The sequence below is a fragment of the Python bivittatus genome, unplaced genomic scaffold (assembly GCF_059951505.1).
Source record: "Python bivittatus isolate LINGU-HERP-01145 unplaced genomic scaffold, Pbiv_v1 ctg000840_np1212, whole genome shotgun sequence".
NCBI classification, from domain to species: domain Eukaryota; kingdom Metazoa; phylum Chordata; class Lepidosauria; order Squamata; family Pythonidae; genus Python; species Python bivittatus.
The window spans coordinates 29,894,186-29,921,660 of record NW_028277113.1 but is presented as its reverse complement, the minus strand read 5'-3'; the positions used below and the strand labels follow the sequence as shown (position 1 = coordinate 29,921,660).

The window sequence follows — 27,475 nt, the reverse complement described above, 5'->3', positions numbered from 1 at the left end:
GCATGGATTCATCAAGAACACAATTTGTCAAACTAGTTTTATATTATTTTTATCAAGTAACTTAGTAGATTGTGATAATTATTCAGACAAGTATATCTTGATTTTAGCAAATATTTGCTAAATTTCCTTGACATTCTGATTAGCAGGTGTAGTATAGAACTAACCTTGAAGTAGTAATGCAAGAATGGTTAGGTAAACATCCACATAGCCCTTCCATGTAGGAAGAAGAGGTGAGAAAGAAACTCAATTTAACCCTGCCTTTCTAGTACAATAGAGTTTCAGTAGTGGTTGTGGTGTCTGTTTCCTGACTTGCCTTACTTTGAAGGTATACAGTAGGGGTGATTAGATATGGCTGGATGGCTTATGTATTACTTGAACCACAGGTGGCTTGATAATTGTACTAGAAATGCTCATCAGGTTCCTCATCATAACTAAGAAGAGATATTGGGTGGTGTGCTACTGGATTTAGTTTTGGCCTCATTACTTTCACAATTTTGTTAATAATTTGGTAACTAACAAAAATCTGCAGATAATACAAAACACTATAGAAAACATGACCAAAATTAAAAATTATCTTAATAAATTCATTCATTTAAATACTGTACAAGATTCTTCATTTAAGAAAAAATGAACTGAACACATACCTATCAAATAGTGATTGTACATATGAAAAGCATCATTAAGGTAAAAGTCAGCAGTATGGCATGGCTATAATAAAGGAAAACACAATTTTAGTTGGCATTGACCCAAGGAATGGTTGAATAAGGCACAATGCAGGATTCACACATAGTGCTAAGCCATAAACCATGATTCACAGATCACAGGATCTAGGTTCCTTTAACCAGGAAATTAAAACCACACAAGCTACATTATGTTTTAGCACAGTATTTTATGTTGTCTATTAAAAACTGAAAGGTACCTTCTTTGTGATTATGCCCAAGCTTTGAAACTCTTTCTACAGACATGTGAGCACCTTTTTATTTAAGCAAATCTGTCATCTACAGAGTTGATTTGTGTTTGCTGCTTCATGTTTTTGTCAATAATCTTAGTGTAAATTTAATAGGCTGAAAGTTTAAAACTATTTTATGTGCTCTCACTTAATTCTTAGATGATTTTAGCTAGGCCTAATGCTCTGTCAGCATTCTGGGGATGTTCCCGAGACCACTGGGGATTTGGGTGTGTCATAAATTATTTGCTCCATTATCTTGCCACCTGCATTTTGCTCCTCTTCTGGTATATTTTGGTTAGCAGAGCTGCAATTTTGATGGTAGAAGATCTCTGAGGTCTTCTGGCAGAAAAGGACTTCTGAAGGCAGAAATGATTTCTTGTTCATCATAATAGTCCAGCTAGCCTATCTTTGAGTAAGGACTGACTGTTTAAATGCCAGGGCACCTTTAAAGGCTCATGTTTTAGGGGCATGGTACATTTGGAGAATATTAGATGTGAAACTTGAAATATGCTTGAAATAACCCACATTAGCCCTTGTCCAAACCAGCATCTTTTCTTTGATATTTCTGTGTAGAAAACTGTCAATAATCTCTGTGCTGCTTCTTCAAAGTCCAATTTTCACTTCCATAGAATGTCACAGGGAAAGCCACTGTCTGCACAAGTCTAAATTTTATAGCTATAAACCTGTCATGGCATCTGAATATATTTCCCAAGGCTTCATTGCTACCCTACCAAATACGTTTGTGGAGTATTTCTTGACTGCTGGTTCCTTTACTGTTGACAGTAGATCCTAAAAAGCAGAAGCTATCTACTCCTTCAATATCTTTATTATGAATTCTAAGCTGTATTCTATTAATTATTCTGTAACCACATTGTCCTTTCTGTGAAACATCCTTTTGATGCTGTTATGCCAAAAGTAGGCTATTGACTGATAACTACCTAATAAAACTATTTAAACTACGATAGATTCAGACAGAACATTTAGACTGAAACCAAATAAATCCTTTAAGTCTGTCTATTTGGTTGTGTGTGTATGTGTTGTAAGCAAGCTTTATTTGGTTTATGTGGATAAAATGGAATAAACCAATTCTTTTAGAATTATGTACATTGTGATCACCATTTCAACACGCAAAGTTGTGTGAATCATTATGTGCCCACTGGATATGTTGTCTTATCCTTTTCCTCTTTGTTATCTTTTTGCATGGAACAAAAGTGCAGTGTAGTTTATTATCAACCTCTTATGATAGCGATTGCAAATAAGTGGATTAACAGAGGTATTTACAAGTCATGAGTAAACATTACCAGGTGGAAATTTTTTTTTTAATGTCTGCACCAAACTGTTCTTGGCTGAACATAGTGTAACTAGTACTTTGTTTTTAATTAGCATGATATTATCACAGAATTTTTAAAAAGGTAAAATGAAAATCTGGATGGTAAATGATAAGTATGCAGTAATATCTGTTGATTTTCTTTCTAATCCTAGACCCAAGTAAAATAAGGAGGATCGATTGAGAATCATGAGAGAAAGATTATTGTTTTAGGTTGCAACTGTACACGTATTGACCTGGACTCTGGAGTAAGGTCCACTGAAGATACAGTGTGACATTTGGAATATGTTTCCCATTTTTTCTTGCCAGAGTTCCTCTTTTATGCGCTAAGAAGATCAACAAATAGAGTTTTTCACCCAACCCAAAAAAAAAGGGGGGGTCTTAATGAACTCCTGCTAATTAACTGATTGCTAAGCACACAAGAGCCAGTTTGGTGTGGTTAAGGCATCAGGCTAGAAACCAGGGGACCATAAGTTCTAGTCTACCTAGGCACAAAGCCAGCTGGGTGACCTTGGGCCAATGACTTTCTCTCAGCCCTATGAAGCAGCAAACCACTTCTGAAAAACCTTGCCAAGAAAATGCAGGGACTTGTCCAGGCAGTCTCTGAGAATTGGACACGATTGAATGGATTAAAAAAAAAGCACATAGAACACCATCCTTGATAAAGTCTATATATATATGCAACTATCTGGTTTTCTTCTGTATAATGCTGAGCAAGTTTAGCATTATACAAAGTAGTCCTTGTTTAGTAACCACAATTGGGACCGGCAACTCAGTTGTTAAGTGAAGCGGTCACTAAGTGAAACCACAAATGTGCTTATTATCTTAGGTCAGCTTTCTTTTGCTTTGCAGACCTGCAAAGGTTGTAAATGCGGGGATTTGTCTCAATGTTACTTTTTCATCACTGTTGTAACTGCGAACAGTCTCTGTACAATGCAGTCGCTAAATGAGGACTACTTGTAATTGCTTTGGACTTGCGCATCGGGAGGAGAAGAATAGAACAGCAAACATGTCTATGATAAGAGGATGAAATTGTTGTGGAAATTTTATGAGATTTTTGAAGGAAAGACAGAAAACAGTAGGTGGATTATTTCTGTGGAGGGAGAACAAGCATATGTGTATTTTTAGCTGTAATGTACCAGTGTCAGGGTTGGTATTCAGTTTTTAAAATGGTACAGGGACATTAATCTGGATGAGAATTATTTATTGCTCTGTTAATCTGGCTTCTTAATGCTTAAGTATATGGGAAAGGGATATCTGCAAAGTTGTGAGGAAATGTGCATAATCAGATGCATTCTCTTTATTATAATCATGTGGCTTGAACTCATAGATGAATCTTGGCTTCCTTGTTTATTGTTTCCAGTATTTTTTAATTGTGATGTAGTAGCAGCGTCCTCTACATCAAGAGGAGAAGATCATAACAATGAAGAGAACTTTCCACTAAAAATTAGACTGCTGAACTGAAAAAAAGTTTGGAATAAAACTTGGAATGATTTTTGTATGCAGAAGATCTGAGAATCCAGTTCTGTTACTGGAAAGAAATTCCTAGGGTGAGGAAGGAAGTCATTCTTTTATATACCTCTCCCCATTTTACACCTGGCTCCAGTTGGTAGAGAGAAAGAAAAAAAAAAACCTCTAGCAGAGGCATATGATCTGCTTAATCCTGCTCTAAATAGTGTAAATATATGTGGAGGGTTTACATATTGCCCTAAGCCAAAATGTGATTTGTATGGTTTTTATTTATTTATGAATTATATTTATATCCCATCTTTTGTAGAAGAGCTCAAGGTGGCATGCACAGTGCTCCCTCCTCCTATTTTTCCCCACAGGAGCCCTGTGAGGTAAGATGGGCTGAGAGAATACGATTCGCCCAAAGTCACCCAGCGAGCTCTCTGGCTGTGCATTGCAGTCTGGGTCTCCCTTAGTCCAGCACTCTTGCGCTACACCACAATGGCTCTATATGACCCAGCCATTGTAGTTTCTAAGCCATGGTGTATGGCTTTGAAGTTGTGTAATCCCAGTGAACTATAGTTTATTCAATAAACCTGTTTAAACAAACCATGGCTTGGGTTGTTTAAAACTAGATCTCTGGCTTCCCAGACAAGTTTTGCTCTGTGCAGGTGTGTGCTTTTATGCAACTTTTGGCATCCAGTTTCTTTCTATGAAATGACTGAGGCTACATTTTGCTGGCTCTTCAGGCCATGTTGCTGACTCTGCTTCCAGCACCACACACACACATAAAAAATTGTCCCATTTTATCTGTACAGTGTTGGAATGTGTGTATGTGTATGCGATATTCTGTGAGATATCTCTTCTCTCCAGGAATGTATTCCCTTCAAAGCCATCTTTCTCTCTCACCCCAAGCCCTGTTAAATTAAACTACAGGAAATTGTCAGTTGTTAGAAGAAACATTGCTTTTCAGATCCCTAATAACAGTTTGCATACTATACAGCAGATGTATAAAAAGCAGACCCTGGAACAAAGTTGGCTGTTGTTAAAGTTTTATTTGGAGGGAGACAAGGACTGTTTGTCACTAGAAAGTTGTGTATTTTTATGCAATATGGCTCAACAACAGTTTTACTTTTTGAAGATTTCCTAGCTTCTTTCTCATAATAAGCAACTTTAGCGTATTTTTTTTCCACCGCATTCAATATTAACCTTCTCTATAGAACAGATTTTAAAAAAGAAAACTAAAGCCAACTGAATGTAATTTATTTGTATCTACTGAGTACAAATACTTGGAACTAAAACCTTTAAGATAATTTGGTAACTCTGAACATTAAACTACTAGCGAAATAGCATAATTATCACTCATCAATTAGTATCAAATTTGTGTGTATTCAGAAATAAATCCCATTGGGTTCAGGGGATTTATTACATAGTAAGGGAATCTAGTATTTTAGCCTAAATCATTAGATTAGCTAAATGCATATAGTAGTTACGACTGTGGCTAATTTTATGTGGGGAGAAGTAATCTGAACTACAACTCTCAGAAACCTTAAACAGCTTAGCCTGTGGTGAAAGATGGTGGAAGGTGTGCGGCTGTTCCAGATGGGAGTGTGGTTCCAATAAGAACATTATTTATTTATTTGAACTTTTATTATTTATATATTATTAAATATATATTAATATATATTATAATAAATATATTATTAGATTAGTATGCTGCCCAACTCCCCATGACTCTGGGTGGCTCACAAGTAAAAACATTAAAAAAAGATACATACAATCAGATCATAATTGAGTTGCAGCAGCTTAAAACAATGTAATAAGTTAAGCTTTCCTGCTCAGAGGACACTATGACCAAGTACATTATGCTGAGTCACTACATTTCTCTGTTAAAATTTTCAGGATTTTTTTCAAATAGGGAAGTCCATTTCATAATGAAAGCCATTGCAGAGGCAGTAGTATACTGTATCTCTAGTTGTTGGGCTGTCTGTCCTGAGATTGGTGGGGATTCTTGGCACAGCCTACCTCCCTTCCCTATGTGATCCAGTCAGGATGGGGCAAGAGAAAGTCTAATTAAGGGGCCCAAATGCTGTGCATAATTTTCATGCCAGCATAATGATAAAGCATGCCACCATAGTGATCAGACATGAGCAATCTAATCTTTTTACTTGTTACTTGTTGAGGGAAGGGATGTGTGTTTTTGTGTGAAACAAAGTGGGTGGGAGAAGGTTCTTGTTACTGGATGGCAACTAACCACTGATTGGCTGAGAGTTCTCTGTTTCCAACCACTGGGGAGCAAAGTCGAGTAATACTTGCCTTTCAGTGCTCAGTGAGCTGTACCAGCTCTCAAGTGTGTATGGTATACATGGCCATTTCTGTAGCATTCCCGTGTCGTAATACTTGTGAAAAGAGTTAAGCAGCCTACTCAACCCTGGATGTACTTTAAATCTGGGGTGAGAAGGGTTTGATGAAAGAAACGTTGACCATCTGGGAGTGCTTGTAGTTCAGCAATAATTAGAGATCCATAGGGTACCCCTTCCTTATATAAGACATAAAGTTACTAAAATGTAAAAATCAGCATTATTATTTTCATGCAGAGGAATGTTTATTATGTTCTCCTTCAGTGAGCAAACTTTTAGCATATGGGATCTCTTTTGCCTGATGCAGAAGATGTCCACTGTTGCTAAATTATATGATGCCTAAAATAAATGTTCTGTTGCCAAACTTGTTTGCAGGGCAGAGAAAGCCTAATCCTATCCTCCAGACTCTTTCCTGGGAAAAATTCAAATTCCTTCCCCCCCCCCCTTACATGTGAAAGAGTTCGAAATAAGATATCATCAACAACTCATTTAAAGAATTTTGAACCCAGGAATTAGTTTATGTTCCAAAAATGAGCTGAGTTCACCATCCTGCCACATGTTAAATCTAACAATATAGTTTAAAATAGCAGAGAAATCATTCTATTGTTGCTATTGTTCAACTACTGGTGGTCAGACATCCTTGCTGATTTGCTGCAAATCACCCAGAGATTTACCAACAGATCCCAATCTGATCCCATTACATATGTGGCAGGATGGTAGCCTCTTACCTTCACTGGCTTTGGCCTTAACAGATAGCTGATTAAATATGGTAATACTTCAGAAGATATGCATTCTTATGTATTAATATTGATGACAGTCCTAACAATAATCAGATTGGTAGCAGAATCAAATTAATGTGGTCTCCCGCAGCAGAAATATTTACCCTGCCAGTTAGAAAGATTGGCATTAAAGCTAGACATTACCTCATTTTCCTGGGCAGACAGCCTATTTCTATGCTAAGCAAGTCTGCAGGAGTGAACAACTGAATACCTGCCTGATTAGCTCTGCAGTGGCAGGTCTTGGTTGGAAGTGATTTCTCTTAGCGTGTTCCTTCTTTTGCTTGCTCTCCATCTCTGCAAGCTTTGTCACTATGCATTATCAAACCATGTTTTTCATCTTGAAGGGCACATTGCAGGGAAGATTTGCCAGACAGGAGGGCAAGAATGAATGCTGATCCAGATTGGAAAGGTCATGATGAACAGAAGGAAGAAGAGTAAATGTGTGTGTATCAGGAGTGTGTTCTTTCCCTCCCTCTTTCTCCCTACATATATTTGTGCCAGGTAGGAGAAATTGGATTAATGAGGAAAGTATTTTGCTTAAAAAAAAAAAAGATTCTGTTCTGAGTGTGGGAGATAGCTCTAGTATGGAGGTGAGTGAGACTTAATTGGTTGACAGCAGTATCTTCTTAAAGCTTTGTTATTGGGATGCAAATCTTTCCTTATTAGAAATACAATTGCTTAAATTTCTTCCACCTGGCACTTGTGTTGTCACGATTCATGAATCTCAAAACCCTTTACAGACTGGGTAGAACTAGTCCAGGTAGAACCCTTGCGGTTCATGTAAGACATGCAGTAGCAAGGAGTCCTGTTTTGCCACCACCTCAGCACCCCTTCCCAGAGTTCATGGCAGGCCTCTCTCGAGCTGGCAGCTGCAGGTTTTTCATCCTTACCGTGACTCATAAAAGGCAGTAGTGTTAAACTGTACCCAGGAACACCCAGTTAACAACTTTTGAAAAAAAAATATCTGTGTTTATTACAAGAATCCTGTCACTGAATTGCTCTAGCTCACTGGATTTGCACTGTTCCATGTCCTGTTTAAAAATTGCTACATATAAACAAATATACACTGAAATAATAATTTAAAGCATGTCACAGTATTACTACATTGGCTGGTTTGTCATTGTTTCCTGTTGATAGAATGAAGAATTGTGTGGATTCTATGCTGATAAAAATGTTTCTGATCCTAGAAGAAATAATGTTTCAAAGCTTCTAGAATTCTGGCAGGGCCTTGGTAGCTCTGCCTCTTCGTTGATCTTCATGTACTTGCGCTCTAGAAAGGAGCCAAAGAAAGGAATACATGCCTTTCACTTTTGCAACACAGGCGGCTTTCATTTTCCTTTTGGGCATATTTGTGATCTTAGTAATATTTCGTTTAGTTATTCCATTTAATGTTAGTACATAGATTGCTTTCCATCAGAGCATGCAGCTCTCTAGTACAGTGAACAAAGTTTTAAAAGTGCCAGGCACATGAGTTATTTGATGGTAAAGAAGGAAGGCTGTTTAACCATACAAAGGGTTGCAAACTTGCCACAAATTTACTAAAGAAAACCTCCAAAATATTGTTCTCTTATTTAGTGATTGTGTGCAGTGGACATAACCATAGCAGCCACAGAAAGGCTGGTGCTGTTTGTTTTGTTAAATTACTAAGTTAAATTAAACATACTCCTAAAAATGCAGGGCCCACTTACTAATAAGCAGTTCTGTGTAGATCTCTATGTAAATGTCTCAATTACTCACCCACTTATATAGATGTGCCCCATGAACACTGCAGCCCAGTGATTGCTGATTGTAGTTTCCAATTGTAGTCTGATGTAGTCTCCAATTGTAGACCCATACAATTGGAGTAATCCATATAATTTAGTTATTTAGGTGAAGTTTTCAATTAATTGATATCTGCTCACAAAGGGTTTCCATGCACTAAGAAAAAATTTAAAAGGCATTTATTTTAATCTGGAAACCATTTATGAATCCAAATAGAAAGAAGTTCTAGTTTCTGCTGAGGACCAGAAAGGGTATCGGTGAAGGTTAGCAAGAACCTATGCTAGTTTAGAAAATAACAATCTGGCTTATTAGTTGATACTGTGGAATTTTTGTTATTATTTAATACTAAAGAAATCGTAGCCAATATCTTTTTGACTGATAGCCTATCAGACTTCAATTTAAGTATATGTCAAAACTATATATCAAAGTGGCAAAGTTTAAAGAAGAAATAAAATCTGGGTTGGAATGTTTTTGGGTTTTTTTAATGCACGACAAAGGTGTTTTTTATTATTTCTATGATGGGAGCAATAGTAATATATAAAGGTAGATGAGAGTACAGTATAAATATGCCATTGAGGCAGATCTGGGAAATGGTTAATTAGGCTTCTTGGCTCATATCCATTGTGTCTTCAGAAGTATGTGATTTCCCTGCTCATCCAATAACACAGAGATGATTTCCTGAAAACCTACTTGCTACATATAGTATGAAGTAGCCCCCAGCTTTAGTTTGAAAAGCAGAAAGGTCCCAAGACGTAGGAACAAGACAAGAAAAAGAAAGGAAATGTTTGAAGAATGGCTAGAATTCAAGCAAATTGTCAGACAACTAGACAGAATATAAAAATTAATATAGAAACTTGTATTTTTCCTTATTTTTAGTTGTGTTGGTTTTGTATGTACATGTTGTACTTACAATTTCATATAAGATAACATTTTATGGATATTAGAAGATCAGTTGCAGAAAAAGATATGAAAAAGGTATTCTATGGAAACGAATTTAATGAAGAAAAAAATGTTTTCTGTGAATTTGAAGGACTACTGTGGGAAAGCATTTTGATAATGATAAATGCTTGGCTAAGCCAATAATAGCAGTTATTAATGGTGATACATTACACCTATGAATATACAGTGCATTCGGAAAGTATTCAGACCCCCTTCACTTTTCACTTTTGTTATGTTGCAGCCTGATACTACAATCGTTCAAATTCATTTTTTTCTCATTAATCTACATTCAGTACCCCATAATGACAAAGTGAAAACAGAATTTTAGAAATGTCTGTAAATTTATTAAAAAGGAAAAACTGAAATATCACATTGGCATAAGTATTCAGACCCTTTACAACAACACTTGAAATTTAGCTCAGGTGCCTCCCATTTCTCTTGATTGTTGCTGAGCTGTTTCTAAACCTTGATTGGAGTCCACCTGTGGTAAATTAAATTGATTGGACATGATTTGGAAAGGCACACACCTCTCTATAGAAGGCCTCACAGCTGATAGTGCATACTGTATCAGAGCAAAAGCCATGAGGTCAAAGGAACTGCCTGCAGAGCTCAGAGACAGGATTATTGCAAGGCACAGATCTGGGGAAGGCTACAAAAAAAATTTCTGCTGCACTGAAGGTTCCCAAGAGCACAGTGGCCTTCATAATTCTCAAATGGAAGAAGTTTGGCACAACCAGGACTCTTCCAAAAGCTGGTTGCCCGGCCAAACTGAGCAATTAGGGGAGAAGAGCCTCAGTAAGAGAGGTGACCAAGAACCTGATGGTCACTCTGACTGAGCTCCAGAGATCCTGTGTGAAGATGGGACAAGGTGGGACAAGAAGGAGAACCATCACTGCAGCCCTCCACCGATCTGGGCTTTATGGCAGAGTGGCTAGATGGAAGCCTTTCCTCAGTGCAAAACACATGAAAGCCTGCTTGGAGTTTGCAAAAAAGCACCTGAAGGACTCTCAGACTGTGAGGAAGAAGATTCTTTGGTCTGATGAAACCAAGATTGAACTGTTTGGCCTCAATTCTAAATGTTATGTCTGGAGGAAACCAGGCACCGCTCATCACCTGCCCAATACTATCCCAACAGTGAAGCATGGTGGTGGCAGCATCATGCTGTGGGGGTGTTTTTCAGCAGCAGGGACTAGGAGACTCGTCAGGGTTGAAGGAAAGCTGAATGGAGCAAAGTACAGAGACATCCTCAATGAAAACCTGTTCCACAGTGCTCAGGACCTCAGAATGGGCCAAAGGTTCACCTTCCAACATGACAACGATCCTAAACACACAGCCAAGACAACACAGCAATGGCTTAGGGACAACTCTGTGAATGTCCTAGAGTGGCCCAGCCAGAGCCCTGACTTGAACCTTATTGAACATCTCTGGAGAGACCTGAAAATGGCTATCCACCGATGGTCCCCATCCAACCTGACTGAGCTTGAGAGGATTTGCAAAGAAGAATGGCAAAAAATCCCCCAATCCAGGTGTGCAAAGCTTGTCGCGTCATACCGAAAAAGACTCGAGGCTGTAATTGCTGCCAAAGGTGCTTCAACAAAGTACTGAGTAAAGGGTCTGAATACTTAAGTACATGTGATATTTCAGTTTTTCCTTTTTAATAAATTTACAGACATTTCTAAAATTCTGTTTTCACTTCATCATTATGGGGTACTGAGTGTAGATTAATGAGAAAAAAAATGAATTTGAACAATTGTAGTTTCAGGCTGCAACATAACAAAAGTGAAAAAAAGTGAAGGGGGTCTGAATACTTTCCGAATGCACTGTAATGCATTGGAAGGAGCTATATATTCCTAATCCAATCATATTTATATGCTACAAAAATATAAAAAATAATGTAGAAGCATGTAATGTAATGATTTATAAAACATGTAATGATTTATAAAACACTTTTGAAATCAAGCCTGTTGACCCAGAGTAAATAAGCTTGATTTCAAAAGTGTTTTATAAATCATTACGTGCTTCTACATTATTTTCTATATTTTTGTAGCATATAAATATAATTGTAGTAGAGAGCCAGTTTGGTGTAGTGGTTAAGGAAGGCATCAGGCTGGAAACTGGACTGTGAGTTCTAGTCCCGCCTAGGCACAAAGCCAGCTGGGTGACCTTGGGCCAGTCACTTTATCTCAGTCCTAGGAAGGAAGCAATGGCAGCCCACTTCTGAAAAACCTTGCCAAGAAAACTGCAGGGACTATTCTAGGAAGTCTCTGAGAATTGGACATGACTGAATGGATTAAAAAAAATGTAATAAGTTAGGCAACGTTCATCTTACTGAATGCCTTACTGCAGTGAATAGTGATCAAATAACTTCCTGCTCAGTTAATTTCTGTGGTTGTGGAAATCTGTTTGCTTTAGAATATTTCATGTTTAAACAATGTTGACCTGAAAGTTTGTTTCTGTGAATACTTTAGTAAGATGATAAAATTTGGATGCATCATTATAAAAGTTCAAGGGGAGTTTCCAATTCAAACATAATTAAAAGAAATATAAATCAGATACCTCCTCATTTTTTCCTCCTGAAAGAGTGAAATGAAAATTAGTGAAGCTGAACTTCCTCTTAAGAAAAACAGAATACTGTGTAAGATGTTATAGACTGAATATGCCATGTTTTGCATGTTGAACGTTAAGTAACCATATTATTATAGCAGAGATGGAATATTCTGGAAACATGACCTGATAGTATCCTATTTCTTTGCAGAAGAAAAATGTGGGAGAAACTTTATGTTGCTACTCTTTACAGTGATTTTACAGGATGTGAGGACTGATGAAGTAAAGGCTCTAGCATAAATGCTATACTAGAGTACCATAAATCTGTAGCTTGCATTCCTCTTGCGTGGTGTAAGTTTTTCCTAATTTCCTTGGATTTGTTTCCTGAAAGACTACAATACTGGGAAAGCAGGGGAGTTTTAACAGTGTTTAATTTATACTCTGATGTGCAAAATAACGAAACTTTCTGAATCACCCAGTGCTGAGGTGTCAGAGTGAAGCAGTTACGCTTGTTATTCAGAGCAATTAGATCAGGTAAAGTGCAAGTTACCTGTAATATTGGTGTTCCAGACTGAGTGGATGGGGTTGTTTGTAGCCTATGACATAAGTCATTATAGGCACCAGTTCACACAGCAGCACAACACCAGAGCAAAAGGAATGTCCAAAATGTTACTCAGAGTTAGCTGGTCGTTTTATTTCCCACCACCATCAAGAATTTTCAATTTGGCAGTACATAAATATTGAGAAATAAATGGAACAACTTGGATAGAATCTAGCATTCTGTCCTTCCTCAGGCTTATCATATGGTCAAGCATTTAAACCTTGGCAAATTTAGACCCAGGCAGGCTCAAGAAGTTAACTTTGCGGGACAGAGATGAAAGGAGCAATCCTTGAGGAGCCATTTCTTACTTTCTTTCTCCTCTCTCTCCCACCCCCACCATAGAGAGAGGGGGGGGAGGGGGAGGGAGGGAGAACAATGCTTCCATCTTCTGCCTGCCTAGAGCAATCAGCTGCTGCAATGCCAGCCTTGGCCAAGGCTAAGCTTCTGGTTGTATTTGCTGCCTTCTCTTTTCTCTTTGGAAAGGTGTGTATCTCTTTGTCAATAATTTTTTTTCCCAGCTTGGTTGCTTAGTAAGATTGAGGAAAGGAGGAGAGGTTCAGAGAAGCAGCTGGGATCTGATTGTTAAGTTTCACATATTTTATTTTTTACTGATTTATTTGTTGGGTTTCTATCCTGCCTTTACACAGAAGCTCAAGGTGGTGTAAGTATATCAGACTACGATATACAATAAGCCTAGATTTTCAAACACTGCTCCCAATAGCATAGGAATAGATGGGCTACTAAATACAGTGTGCCTGCATAGGTAGCGCCATATTATTAAAGTTGCATAGTGGTTTCAGACAAACAGTTTTGCTTCCTAACCACTTTCTAAACCATGCATAATTATATGCTATCTTATCATTTGCCTCTTGTCCTTGTCATTTTTCTAAAAATAAAAACTCCAATTTTTGAACTTTTCTTCAAGGAGTTTCCTCAGTCCCTTCATCATCTTGGTTGCTCCAAAATGTTCTGCATGTTTTCTAGTTCTGCAGTGTCCTTTTAGAGATGCAGTGACCTGATGGTGGTCATACATTGCATACATTTTATCTTTGATCCAGTACAAATTCTTGCAGAGTTACTTCTTCCCCATTCCTCCTTCCCCCTGAAACTCTGAGCCATCTCCCTCCAGAGCAGTGGGCAAAGAAACTGCAGGACTAGTGAGAAGTTGCAAAAATCATCTGTTTTTCACTGGTTGGAGTACACTGATAGCAGAATTCTATTCTTGGAAATTCAAGGTCTAATAATACATTAAATCTACTACATAGAATGCAGCTGCCATTAAAATTTTCTTTTAATTCAGGGAAATGTTGGGGCCCATATCAGGACCACCACACATGGGTCTGGAGAACTGAAGCATCTCATTCTATTATCCACTTCGATTCAGAATCCCCTCTAAATAGTCCCGTTTTAAATAGTCAAGTGGTCAGTTAACAAAAACACAGAGCATGACTCCCTGACTTTAATTTTCTGCATTCTTACCTCAAAAATAACCCCAATGAATTAACGGAGTGAGTTGGTAACAAACATATATAGGATTGTTTGGTAGATTTTGAAGTATGTAAAGAATTACAACTTTACATGTGACAGAATAGTTGGCTCTCCTGAAAGAACATCCCTTTAAGTTCTTCCCTCTGTCTGCTGGCCTGTAGCTGGAAGCTGCTCTTTTGTCAGACAAAAAGGATGCTCTGTGCTCCTACTAGTTCTCTGTGAACTAAATAGCCAGCTAGAAGATCTTTCCTTCAACTTTTAAGAACTGGTCTCTTGGGTATGCTTCTTTTCCTCATCCATCCCTGCTTTATGTCTTTTAGAAAAGAAGCTTGTAGGTGAAAACTTCCTATTTTGTATTGATTTTTTTTTAAAAAAAACAAAACCACTTTGGGAGCTCTTTTTCAACTGACAGGCAAGGTGTAAAATGATTTAAATAAATAGTACAGTAAGCAAATTACATACATCTTATAAAGGACTAATCAGAAGTATGCTCCGTTGAGTTTAGCAAGGCCTTTCCCAGAGATTTTAAGTACAGTATAAGATTGCAATCTTACAATCTATTATGTCATCAATGAAAAGCTCAAATGGTCTGATGGTGGAGAAAAATAATCTCAGTCTTTAAATGGAGGAAAAGCAGACACTTCTGTTTCTGTAACCTCCTCCCCCCCTCAAAAATAAGGAACAATGTTCTCTTTGTCTTTAGAGATTAAAAAGAAACTTGGGGAATACTGTACAGTAAAGTGAACTCAGCATAAAACTGAAGGCAATTATATTATTTTAAATCAAAGATCCAATTTATTTTTATAGAACAAAGGGAAGATTCAAGTGGAAGATCTATGTTTAAAGGTTGAACTGACTTCAAATGTAAGTTGGAATATCCAGTGCAATCCAAATACACCTTCTGATTTTTTTTTTTTTTTACAATACTTACTTTTAAATCTCTATTGGACTATATTCAGAATGAAATGGTTTTAGAGGACATTTTAATGGCATGGTTCTTTAGTACTGCAAAATCCAGTTGGTTTGTTACCCAGAATGTCTCAGTTTGGAATGTAAATATTCCAGCTGCATGATGCATGGAAATTTATAAGTCCCAGATGATAAACTGTTTCCTTTTCCTCCAAAGGGCAATTAGAGCTACTTAGAGAATGACCTGTTTTTAGTAACTTCAGAAATATTTGCAGAGACTTTGCAGAGACTGCTTTAGTGCAATTGGGTTCAAAAGGCCATGTGCAAGTCAGAGTATTTAGTTATAGGTTATTCTGATCATTGTGAAACTGGAAAATAATTACTTTATGTTAAAAGAAATCAAGTAAAAAGACAAGAACTACATAGAAAACAGATTACTTTGCAAGTATACAATAAAGTCTGAATTCATGCGTTATACTGGATGGTGGCAGAACTTATAGGAAGCAATTTTGTTTAACATTTTCTTATTTAAAGTAACAGAAGGAAGAGTAAACGAAAAGTAAAACACAAATATTTAAAATTATGTACAATATTTTGTAAATGCATCAAAATAACTAGTAGCTAGAAAATAAAGAGATAACAGAACATTTTTAAAACAGGTAGATTACTGAATTTTATGAATTTTGAAAAAGAAAATAAGGCAAATGTATTAATGGCCTTAAAAAAAATCAGTAGCAAATAATGTTTGTTTAGGTATTATAGTAAGAGAAAGTTAATATAAATGATTCATAGTCCTAAGATAAAGAAAAAAACCCAAATCAGGTATGTTCTATACTCCTTATTGTATGTGTTCCTCCAGGGTTCTGTTACTACAACTACATGTAACTGTTGCACTTCTGATGAGAGTGTAAAACAGAACAGAGCCTCAAGTGTCGCTGTGACCCTATCTATTTAATAATATTTTTTCTGTGAATTTCAAAAGCATCAAATTACAGAATCCTTAAATGGACCTTTGTTACCTTCTATATAAACAAGGAAACATCAGAAATGATACCATGAAACCTCCTATGAAAGAAGAATTGTAAGGTTTTTGCTATACTATTGACAAATAAGTTAAATATAATAATTGACATATATGTTTACTGCTTTCAGATTGGTTTAACCACATGAACTCAGCTGCAGTTTATTTATTTATACAATAATGTATAGATTATTGAATGTATAGACTTCCATAAAGGCTTTGAAGTGGTTTACAACAGACAAACAATAAAGCTAGTAAAAGCTACCATCTAATCAAATAGAGGTCATTGACTATGCAAAAGCCTTCGATTGTGTGGATCACAACAAACTGTGGCAAATTCTTAAAGAGATGGGGTACTAGACCACCTTACCTGTCTCCTGAGAAATCTGTATGCGGGCCAAGAAGCAACAGTTAGAACCGGTCATGGAACAACCGATTGGTTCAAAATAGGGAAAGGAGTACGACAAGGCTGTATACTGTCACCCTGCTTATTTAACTTATACGCAGAGTACATCATGAGAAATGCCAGGCTGGAAGAATCACAGGCTGGAATTAAGATTGGAGGGAGAAACAGCAACCTCAGATATGCAGACGATACCACCTAATGGCAGAAAGTGAAGAACTAAAGAGCCTCTTGATGAGGGTGAAAGAGGAGAGTGCAAAAGCTGGCTTGAAACTCAACATTAAAAAAACTAAGATCATGGCATCTGGACCCATCAGTTCCTGGCAAATAGAAGGGGTAGAAATGGAAGCAGTAGCAGACTTCATTTATTTGGGCTCCAAGATCACCGCAGACGGAGACTGCAGCCATGAAATTGAAAGACGCTTGCTCCTTGGGAGGAAAGCTATGGCAAACCTAGACAGCATATTAAAAAGCAGAGACATCATCTTGCCGACAAAGATACGCATAATCAAAGCTATGGTTTTCCCAGTAGTAATGTACGGCTGTGAGAGCTGGACCATAAAAAAGGCTGAGCGCCGAAGAATTGATGCCTTTGAACTATGGTGCTGGAGAAGACTCTTAAGAGTCCCCTGGACTGTTAGGAGGTCAAACCAGTCAATCTTAAAGGAAATCAACCTGACTGCTCATTGGAAGGATTGATAATGAAGCTCAAGCTCAGGTACTTTGGTCACCTAATGTGAAGAGAGGACTCTTTGGAAAAGACCCTGATGCTGGGAAAGATTGAAGGCAGAAGGAGAAGGAGATGGCAGAGGATGAGATGGTTAGATAACATTACTGAAGCAATGAGCATGAAACTGAGCAAACTCAGGGAGACAGTGAAGGACAGGAAGGCCTGGCGCGATATGGTTCATGGGGTCATGAAGAGTCGGACACGACTTAACCACTGAACAACAACAACAACAATCAAATAGAGGAAAATATATGTAGCTCAGGGTTGAACTGTGGAATCCTTGGTGCTCTCTGAGCTTGATTGTTGGCTTGCAGATGTTTTGGTACCCAATTAGGTGACATCATCAGTGCAAGTGAGTGTGAGGTTAGCTGCTTGTTCATATATAGTAGCTTGCCCTGCCTGTTTTGGTGGGGATATGGTTTCCTTCTTGGTTCCTTGATTAGGGTATTATTTTCTGCTTAATTGTTTGCTTGGTATTAATCCCTGCTTATCTGAATGTTGGCTGCTGGAGGGGATGTGCTGTAGTCTTTTTGTTTCCTTCCTAGGGGTTTTTTTGGGGGGGAAGCTCTTTTTAATGGTGAGCAAACGTGGGTTATCTGTGTCAATTGATGGCTGATTTGTCTGAATGCCAAGCTTCCAGGAATTCCCTAGCATTTTTGGATTTGGCTTGGTCTAAGATGCTAATAGTATCCCACACAAAACTCTGGTTGAGGCTCTCCATGTGTGGTGATCTATCTCTCTAACCTAGTCTAACTAATCCAAGACAGGCCTTGTACCATCAATAACATTTTCAAGGCCTTCCCAGGAGTTTAGTGGGCATTTCTTATGTAAGAAGGTAGAGAGTTCCAAAGAGCAGGGGCAGCCTCTCTTCAAGTCCTTCAAGCATCCCCGGCAATCTCTCAACGGGATGGAATCCTCATATCTTCCCTCAAAGATTGTATGTGACTGGCTAAGTCTTGGTAGAAAAGACTGTTTCATGCCTGGGCTCCAAGACCTATAGTGCTCTAAAGTGATTTAACTAGCATTTTCAATTGGACCTGAAAACTAATCAGTAACCAATGCAGTGACCACAGCCTAGGTGTAGCACTGCTGAATCAAATGCAGGTAGTCCTCACTTAATGACCACAATGGGGACCAGAAAATTGGTCATTAAGTGGGGCAGTTGTTAAGTGAGTCACCACATGATTGGACTTGATTTTATCACCATTTTATGACAGTCATAAAGCGAATCACTGCAGTCGTTAAGCGAATCATGTGGTTGGTAAGTGAATCACATGGTTGTTAAAGAAATTCAGCTTCCCCAATGGACATTTTTACTGGAATTCACTTAATGACTACATGATTCACTTAATGAACACAGTGATTCCCTTTACAACCATCGCAAAAAAGGTTGCAAATTGTGATCACGGGACTGCGGGGGGTGGTGCGATGGTTTGTGATGGTCGTAAGTGCAAGTACAGGTTGTAAAGCATTTTTCCCAAAGCTGTTGTAACTTCAAACTGTTGTTAAATGAATGGTCATTAAGCGACTACTTGTACCCTAGTTAGCAATGAGCTACCACATTTTGGAAGTTGAAGGTTTTGAGTTTTCTTCAAAGGCAGCACCATCTAGAATGTGGTACAGTACTCTACATGTGAAGTGAAAAGGGTTTATCCATTACTTGTAAATATAGTCTAGGTAAAAAAGAAATAGTGTTATATATATATACTGCAGATTATGATAATTTATTGCATTTATGTCCTGTCTTTCTCTATGAGTACAAGAGGGCCTACTTAAGTGTCTCCCCAACTTTATCCTCACAGCAATAAAGGAAGGTTGTGAGGAACCTTGAAATGAGAGTGTGTGACTTGGACTGGGTCTCCCTGGCTGATAGCCAACACTTTAACCACTATACTATGTTGGCTCTCAGAAGATCTGTTGAGTGTCCTTCTCTGTAGAGCAGCGTCTGAATCTTGAACATATTAATAGCAAATTAAATTGTTGTGATTCAGAAAAATAAGGTAATGATAAGAACTACTAAAGTCTATTATGTTGCTTGCTCAAATTAGGTGGAACTGATGTAACGGATGAAAAAAAGAAAATATATTTTTCCTAATTGAAAACAAAATTGCTTTTGTTTTAAATTAAACAGTAATATTGATATGAATGTATATGATTGCTTTCCAGCATGATGGAGAACAGTAAAAAAAAGAATAATATGCATAAATTCTTTGGTATGTTCTCTAAATTGTTTGGAATAGTTTTGGAGAAAACTTTCCTGTTGATTAATCATGAATATATTCTACATTAAAAAAAAAATCCATGCAATTTGGGTTGAAGTCATTCAAAAACTTGCTCTTAGTTTTCTAATGATTTTTTTTTCATAGCCTAGTCCATTTTTAATAACTGAATTATAAATTAAACATTGTTCAGTGTGGCTTACTTACCAAGCATGAAATTCAGTGTTATTGGAAAATTTCCCCCCCCATTTGTCTCTCACCTAGTGGTATGTGCGAGATCTAATCCCCCCTTTTCTAATCTCCCTCAAAGTAATTAAAAAAAAAATTAATTTGCAATGTATAATATAAACATTGCAAATTAATTTTTTTTAAATTGCATTAAAGTTGTTGACATTTAGCAAATTTTCTCAAGCTGAGCGCTAGTACTTGATATAGAATAAAGTATAGTAATTGATAAGCATAGAGATTTTTGTGTGGAAATTGTACACCAAGTTAATAAAACATACTGGAAATATGCTGTTTTGTATTTACTTTTAAGAGTATTCCACCAATTATTTTATTCATTTGATAAGCGGCAGCTAATGCCTATGTTAGTTTTCTATTATGCTTGGGCTTCCTTTCAATTGAAGGGCTTAATTTAATGGAAAGGTTCAGTTTAACCCAAATTACTTTAGGGGAAGGAATCTTCCCCCCTTTATATATGAAATGGGCCTATGCAATTAAGGGAAGCAGGGCTCTGCTTCTTTCCTTGATGCATATGCTTTCCCATGCGAGTACCAGTGTATTTGGCTTTGATGCAGATACTGGAGTGGCACCTGAGAGCAGATTCCCTAAACACAATGGGATGGAATTCCTGTGAGGACAATCATTTGCCACAAGCAAAATCATTCTCTAATGCTATAGCAAACTCTTTCCTCAATCTGCATATTGTTGCCATTAGTTACGCTTGTATTGTATTAAAAGTAGGAATGCTGGTGCTTCCTCCTCTTCCTCTTCCTCTTCTTTTTCTTCTCCCTCCTCTTCTCTCCCCCCTTTTCTTTTTCTTTTTCTTTTTCTTTTTCTTCTTCCTTCTTTTTCTCTTCTTCTTCTCTGCTGTGGCACTAGGTCTCATTCAGCATCAATAGCAGATCACTCTACAGACCCTCCAGATGTAATGGAAGATTCTGGGGAAGCCTAATTGCAAAGGAAAAAAGCCTCTTCATTTCCTCTTTCTGTTCCATAATTGCAGCCACTTTTTCAGCCCAATACAAGTCAGCATTCAAATGGCAAGTATAATTATTCTAAAGGGTGAGATTTTATTTTTTCTTTTAAGATTTACACGAATGCTTATCTGAGCATCCTTTACCAAGTACAAGAGGGTTGAGAAGGCATACTGAAAGAACATTTTGCCCTAAAACAAGTTCTAATGAAACCTACATATTTCCTACATTAACCAGTTGTGACGTTTGACAGTAAATATATGCTTTAGACTTGCTTTTTAAAAATGGCCTTTTTATCCTTTTCTTGTGGAGTCCCAAATTCAGAGAAGTAAAAGTATGTTTGTATTGTTGAAGGCTTTCACGGCTGGCATACAAAGGCTGGTGTGGGTCTTCCGGGCTGTGTGGCCGTGTTCTGGAAGTTTTGTTTCCTAACGTTTCGCCAGCATCTGTGACCGGCATCTTCAGAGTGCAGGAGCAGTTCTCTCTTTGTCCAGGGTGATGTGACCCTTTGTGGGTATTTATAGAGATCTGAAGTGGGGGAGGATTGGGGTCTCCTCCATAAAGGAGATAAACATACTTTATCTTCTTCACTTGATGTTTCTAAACTTGGATTTCCCTATATTTAAGATTCTTTCTTCCTTCTGATTGCATGAAAAGTTGCTGTCCTTCATGAAAAGTTGCTCCTTGAAGTTTGGAATATCTGGATACTTCCACAATGCTGCAACATTAGGTGCTTTCTGAACCAATCAGTGGGCTTCAATGATATGAGTAAACTACACACAAGTTGCTATTAGAAAGAAAGCCTCTGTCTATTTGACAGCACACTTAAATACTGTTAGTATAGATAGTCCCCAGTTTAAGAACGAGTTCCGTTCCCAAGGTCTGTCCTTAAGTCAAATTTGTATGTAGGCTGGAACAGTATTATTTTATAATGCTGTATAAGTAGTATTGTGTAATTAACTCAAACCATTGTGTATTTAACTTAATTCATTGTGTATTTAACTTGAATTTTGCTACAATAGGCTTTGTTCTTAACTATGGGTGATCCTTAAACCAGGCATTCTTACCCCGGGGACTACCTGTATTTATGTCCATCTTTTGTCTTTCTTCCATCCCATGTGGTGAAATTTGGATATGGATATTATAATGTAATTGCAACTTTTGTATTGTGAGAGCCTAAATTGGACTACAGTAGAGTAAAATAATGGTTTCTCAAAAGCAAATAACTTCAAGAATTTTTTGAACTATTGTCAATTTATTTAAAAAATGACATATTACAGATTTGAGTGGAAATCAGGGAGGGATTCTAATAGTCTTGTGTGCAATCAATTCACAATTGGAATATAGGAAATGTATTGTGAGTGTTGGAAACACTCTTTTCCAACAACACAAGAGACGACTCTACACATGGACATCACCAGATGGTCAATACCGAAACCAGATTGATTATATACTTTGCAGCCAAAGATGGAGAAGCTCTATACAGACAGCAAAAACAAGACCAGGAGCTGACTGTGGCTCAGATCATGAGCTTCTTACTGCAAAATTTAGGCTTAAATTGAAGAATATAGGGAAAACCACTAGACCACTCAGGTATGACTTAGATCATATTCCTTGTGAGTACACAGTGAAGGTGATGAATAGATTTAGAGGATTAGATTTGGTAGACAGAGTGCCTGAAGAACTATGGACGGAGGTCCGTAACATTGTACAGGAGGCAGCAACTAAAACCATCCCAAAGAGAAAAAAATGCAAGAAAGCAAAATGGCTGTCTGATGAGGCTTTACAAATAGCTGTGGAAAGAAGGAATGGGAAAAGAAAGGGTGAAAGGGAAAGATATAAGCAACTGAATGCAGATTTCCAGAGAATAGCAAGGAGAGATAAGAAGGCCTTCTTAAATGAACAATGCAAAGAAATCGAGGAAAACAATAGAATGGGGAAGACTAGAGATGTCTACAAGAAAATTGGAGATATGAAAGGAACGTTTAGTGCAAAGATGGGCATGATAAAGGACAAAAAAGGCAGGGACCTAACAGAAGCAGAAGAGACTAAGAAGAGGTGGCAAGAATACACAGAAGAACTATACAAGAAAGATCTTAATGTCCCTGATGTCCACGCTGGTGTGATCACTGACCTTGAGCCAGACATCCTAGAGAGTGAAGTCAAGTGGGCCTTAGGAAGCATTGCTAACAACAAAGCTAGTGGAGATGACAGTATTCCAGCTGAGTTATTTAAAATACTAAAAGATGATGGTGTTAAAGTGTTGCACTCAATATGCCAGCAAGTTTGGAAAATGCAACAGTGGCCACAGGATTGGAAAAGGTCAGTTTATGTTCCAATTCCAAAGAAGGGCAATGCCAAAGAATGCTCAAACTATCGCACAATTGCACTCATTTCACATGCTAGCAAGGTTATGCTCAAAATCCTACAAGCTAGGCTTCAGCAATACATGAACCGAGAACTACTGGATGTACAAGCTGGGTTTCGAAGAGGCAGAGGAACTAGAGATCAAATCGCCAACATTCTCTGGATCATGGAGAAAGCACGAGAGTTCCAGAAAAATATCTTCTACTGCTTCATTGACTATGCAAAAGCCTTTGATTGTGTGGATCACAACAAACTGTGGCAAATTCTTAAAGAGATGGGAGTACCAGACCACCTTACCTGTCTCCTGAGAAATCTGTATGCGGGCCAAGAAGCAACAGTTAGAACCGGTCATGGAACAACAGATTGGTTCAAAATAGGGAAAGGTGTACGACAAGGCTGTATACTGTCACCCTGCTTATTTAACCTATATGCAGAGTACATCATGAGAAATGCCAGGCTGGAAGAATCACAAGTCGGAATTAAGATTGCAGGGAGAATCATCAACAACCTCAGATATGCGGACGATACCACCCTAATGGCAGAAAGTGAAGAAGAACTAAAGAGCCTCTTGATGAGGGTGAAAGAGGAGAGTGCAAAAGCTGGCTTGAAACTCAACATTAAAAAAACTAAGATCATGGCATCTGGACCCATCAGTTCCTGGCAAATAGAAGGGGTAGAAATGGAAGCAGTAGCAGACTTCATTTATTTGGGCTCCAAGATCACCGCAGACGGAGACTGCAGCCATGAAATTAAAAGACGCTTGCTCCTTGGGAGGAAAGCTATGCCAAGCCTAGATAGCATATTAAAAAGCAGAGACATCACCTTGCCGACAAAGATCCGCATAGTCAAAGCTGTGGTTTTTCCAGTAGTAATGTATGGCTGTGAGAGCTGGACTATAAAAAAGGCTGAGCGCCGAAGAATTGATGCCTTTGAACTGTGGTGCTGGAGAAGACTCTTGAGAGTCCCCTGGACTGCTAGGAGGTCAAACCAGTCAATCTTAAAGGAAATCAACCCTGATTGCTCATTGGAAGGATCGATAATGAAGCTCAAGCTCAGGTACTTTGGTCACCTAATGCGAAGAGAGATCTCTTTGGAGAAGACCCTGATGCTGGGAAAAATTGAAGGCAAAAGGAGAAGAGGACGGCAGAGGATGAGACGGTTAGATAGCATCACTGAAGCAATGAGCGTGAAACTGAGCAAACTCAGGGAGGCAGTGAAGGACAGGAAGGCCTGGCGCAATATGGTTCATGGGGTCACGAAGAGTCGGACACGACTTAACGACTAAACAACAACAACAATTGTGAGTGCCTGCAATCCAACTTTGCTAAGTGATACAGATTTGCTGCAGGGAAAAATATAAACTTCATATTTATAAGTAAGATAATAGAATCATAGAGTTGGAAGAGGTTTTGAAGCCTACCATGTCAAAGCCCTTACTCATTATAGGAAATATAGAATTAGAGCTTTCCTAGCATATAGCTGTCTCCTTGAAGATCTTGATGGAAAAAATCTACAATCACCTTAGTTGGTTCATGTGTTGTACTGTTCCTTGTAAAATTTTACAGGTGGTTTTTAATCCAAAACTACTCTCCTGTGACCCAAGGTCTGTAAGAGCTTGTCTGACTACTGTTTGGTGTAATGGAAAATAAGTCTTTGCCCTGTAGCTGAGATCATGCCAACAAAACATTCTTGCCTTTCCCCAAATATCTCCTGTAGTGAAGTTCTGGGCCAAGTGCCTGCACTGCCATGCTGGTGATCTGTCAGGAAATTGTCCGCAATATTTTTTTTACATACTGTTTATATGCCATATAGTATTCTACTCTACCAAAAACTGCTCAGTTTGTTGTTGTTGTTGCTTTTACTAACGATGAGTTAAAGCATACCTGATTGTTATGTTATAGTTTAAAGAGTCTGTCCAATCAGACCTGAAAAATGATACTAGTGCACTTTGTAAACCTGAGAGTCAAAAGTACAAATCGGGAAGTGCATATACTTCCTTCCAATTCAAGAACACAAGCTGTAATAAAAATATATATGATTCTACGAGGAACTCTTTCAAGTTGCTTTTTGAAGAACAATTCTATTTATCAAATGACCTACCTCAGGAAGCAAATCTGGGAGCCTGAAGTATAGAAATATTCTATGTAAGCTGCCAAGAGTCTTTTGATTGCAATGGCATAGAAACATATTTAATGAATAAAGCAAAAAGTTGCAGTTATTAAATAAATTGCAATTGGGTGAAACCTTTCATGGAACTAGAATTTCAAACCATCCAAGAGATTGATTGGCAATTGGTTTAGAGCAGTCAAAACAATGTACTTTGCACAACTCCTGAAAATTAAAGAATGTGTTGTTGCTGCAAGATGTCCTTTGGAAAGTTGGCTAGTGTGGCTTTCAAAGGGCACTAACAGCATAATAAAAACTAAGTTGGATCAGATCAAAGGCCTGCCCAATCCAGTATTTTGTTCTTCCAGGGGTTGGCTGCAGGCCTGTGTGAATCTCATCAGGAATGGGCACAATAACATTACTTGTATTCAAGAAGATTGGACCTAAATCATGACTACTAAATTTAATTTTAGATTGTGGCTCCAGGATTGGCAAATGCCCAGAATCATTATTCTTCTGCTGTAATTGTAGCTGACTTCCACAGTTTTTCTGTATGTGCATCTCTCTGTGCTCCATGTACGTAGGCACAATATATCTGCTGTAAATGGAACATTTTGAAGCTCAACACATATTCAGTGTATCTTTTATGGTGAGTACATTTTATGGCCCCATCTAATTTCTAAGACCAATTCTTTAAATCAGCAATAAAGTGCTTTTCTAACTATATTTTTAAAAAAGGTAAGAGAAACAAATTGATAACACCATAATGCTATACATCTATTATTCTGCTATTGAATCAATTGTTGGGTTCTTAGTGTTTTTTGAGCTTGCTTCTCTCCCTGCAAATGTTTCATTACCAGGCTAGGTAACATCTTCAGGGCACGAGGGACTGGAGTTTGATGGCTGTTTACATATGGTAGCTAGTCCTTCCAGCCTTGACTGGGGTATTGTTCTTCCTTGACTGGGGGTGGGGGCGGGGCACTGCTTTGTTCTTCTTTATCTAGTGCTGTTTCCTACTTGTCTGGGTACTGCAGATAAAGCTAGCTTTGGGTCTGCTGGATCCAAACTTTCATTCTTCTAAGCAGGTCATTGTTTCCAGTTGGATACAGTCATAATGTGTGTGTGTGCACATGAGTATGCACATGTGTGGACAATGATGCCCAGTGTTGGGGCATATCATGCAGAGCCAGGATTTTTTTCTTTCCTTGGATTTGGGGAATGAGTTTTAGGATCTTTCTTTCTTTTTAAAAACGATGTTAAGCCTATTTTAGTGTTTAAACTAGATGTTTTGTGTCTTGCCTTCCAAAGACTGACTAACTGCTGATTTGCAGCTGTTATTAGAAGAGTCTTCATGGACCTTAAAAAAGAAGTTTGGGCCCACAGGTGCCTCAGCAGTGCTTAACCTCGATGAAAACTAGTATTTTCCAACATAGTAGAGCAACAGTAGCAGCTGAATACTCTTGTGTGGCACCAAGTAGGGAAAATTACACTACTGTATCAGTAACACTCCAAGGTTCAAAGTAAGGGTTTTTCATAGCCATTTCCCATAGCCCTTTCCCATAGTGCTTGGGATCTCTTGCTTGCAAAACATTTATCATTGTACTCCTATTTTGGTGCACATATATGGAATGTTTCCTTTTGTTTCCAAGTTTAAATCAAGATTTTAAGAAATTCAGTAATTATACTAAAATATGTCCACACAAAATTTGTCAGTTCAGTATTAGTTACAGCTCTGGTGACCCTAGATGCTTTTTCAACCATGTTGCCAATGGTTGGAATGAGTTATAGTAACACTGGAATCCCAGTGATGTTGCACATAAGTAGTTTTTGTCTGATGTAGTTTTGTATGTACTTAAGTTTAAACGGAATGGGTGTTGCTTTGTTTGATACCAGAGTCTTCTATAAGGAAGTCTGAATGTGACAGTTATAACTGTTATTGTGAAATTAATGGCTGCTTTATAGATTTACTATAGATGATAAGGTTTGGTTTTTATGTGTCATGGAAAATGAACGGCAGCCTTGACAGTTTTCTATTTTATATCAAATCTGCTGTCTATTATTCATACTGAGAGGTCAATCAAAGATCAGTCATTAATTTTACTTTGTTCATATTTCATTTCATACTGTGTCTAGCAAGACATTATTTAAATGTTTGAGTGATTTGCATTTTCCCTTCCTACTCACCTCCCACTCTCAACACTTTAATGGTTCTTTAACCAGGCAAATCTTTATTCAAAGAGTTTACAATACATAACTTTAAAAGAGAGTTCACACAAGATTTCAGCTTGTCTTCATCTTTGGCCAGCACCATTCATCAAACAGTT

The 27,475-nt window shown here is 37.8% G+C and overlaps 1 protein-coding gene across 3 annotated transcripts in view; it reads left to right on the top strand.

Annotated features, from left to right (window-relative positions):
- LDLRAD4 (low density lipoprotein receptor class A domain containing 4) overlaps positions 1-27,475 on the top strand; it is a 322,441-nt gene that overhangs the window by 198,099 nt on the left and 96,867 nt on the right. The window contains exon 4 of one of the 3 annotated variants that reach the window (XM_088130968.1): positions 15,005-15,061. The exons of the other annotated variants lie outside the window; for them this stretch is intronic. The gene's annotated coding sequence lies outside the window, so the exon portion shown is untranslated. The remainder of the gene's footprint in view (positions 1-15,004; positions 15,062-27,475) is intronic. 3 annotated transcript variants of the gene reach the window in all.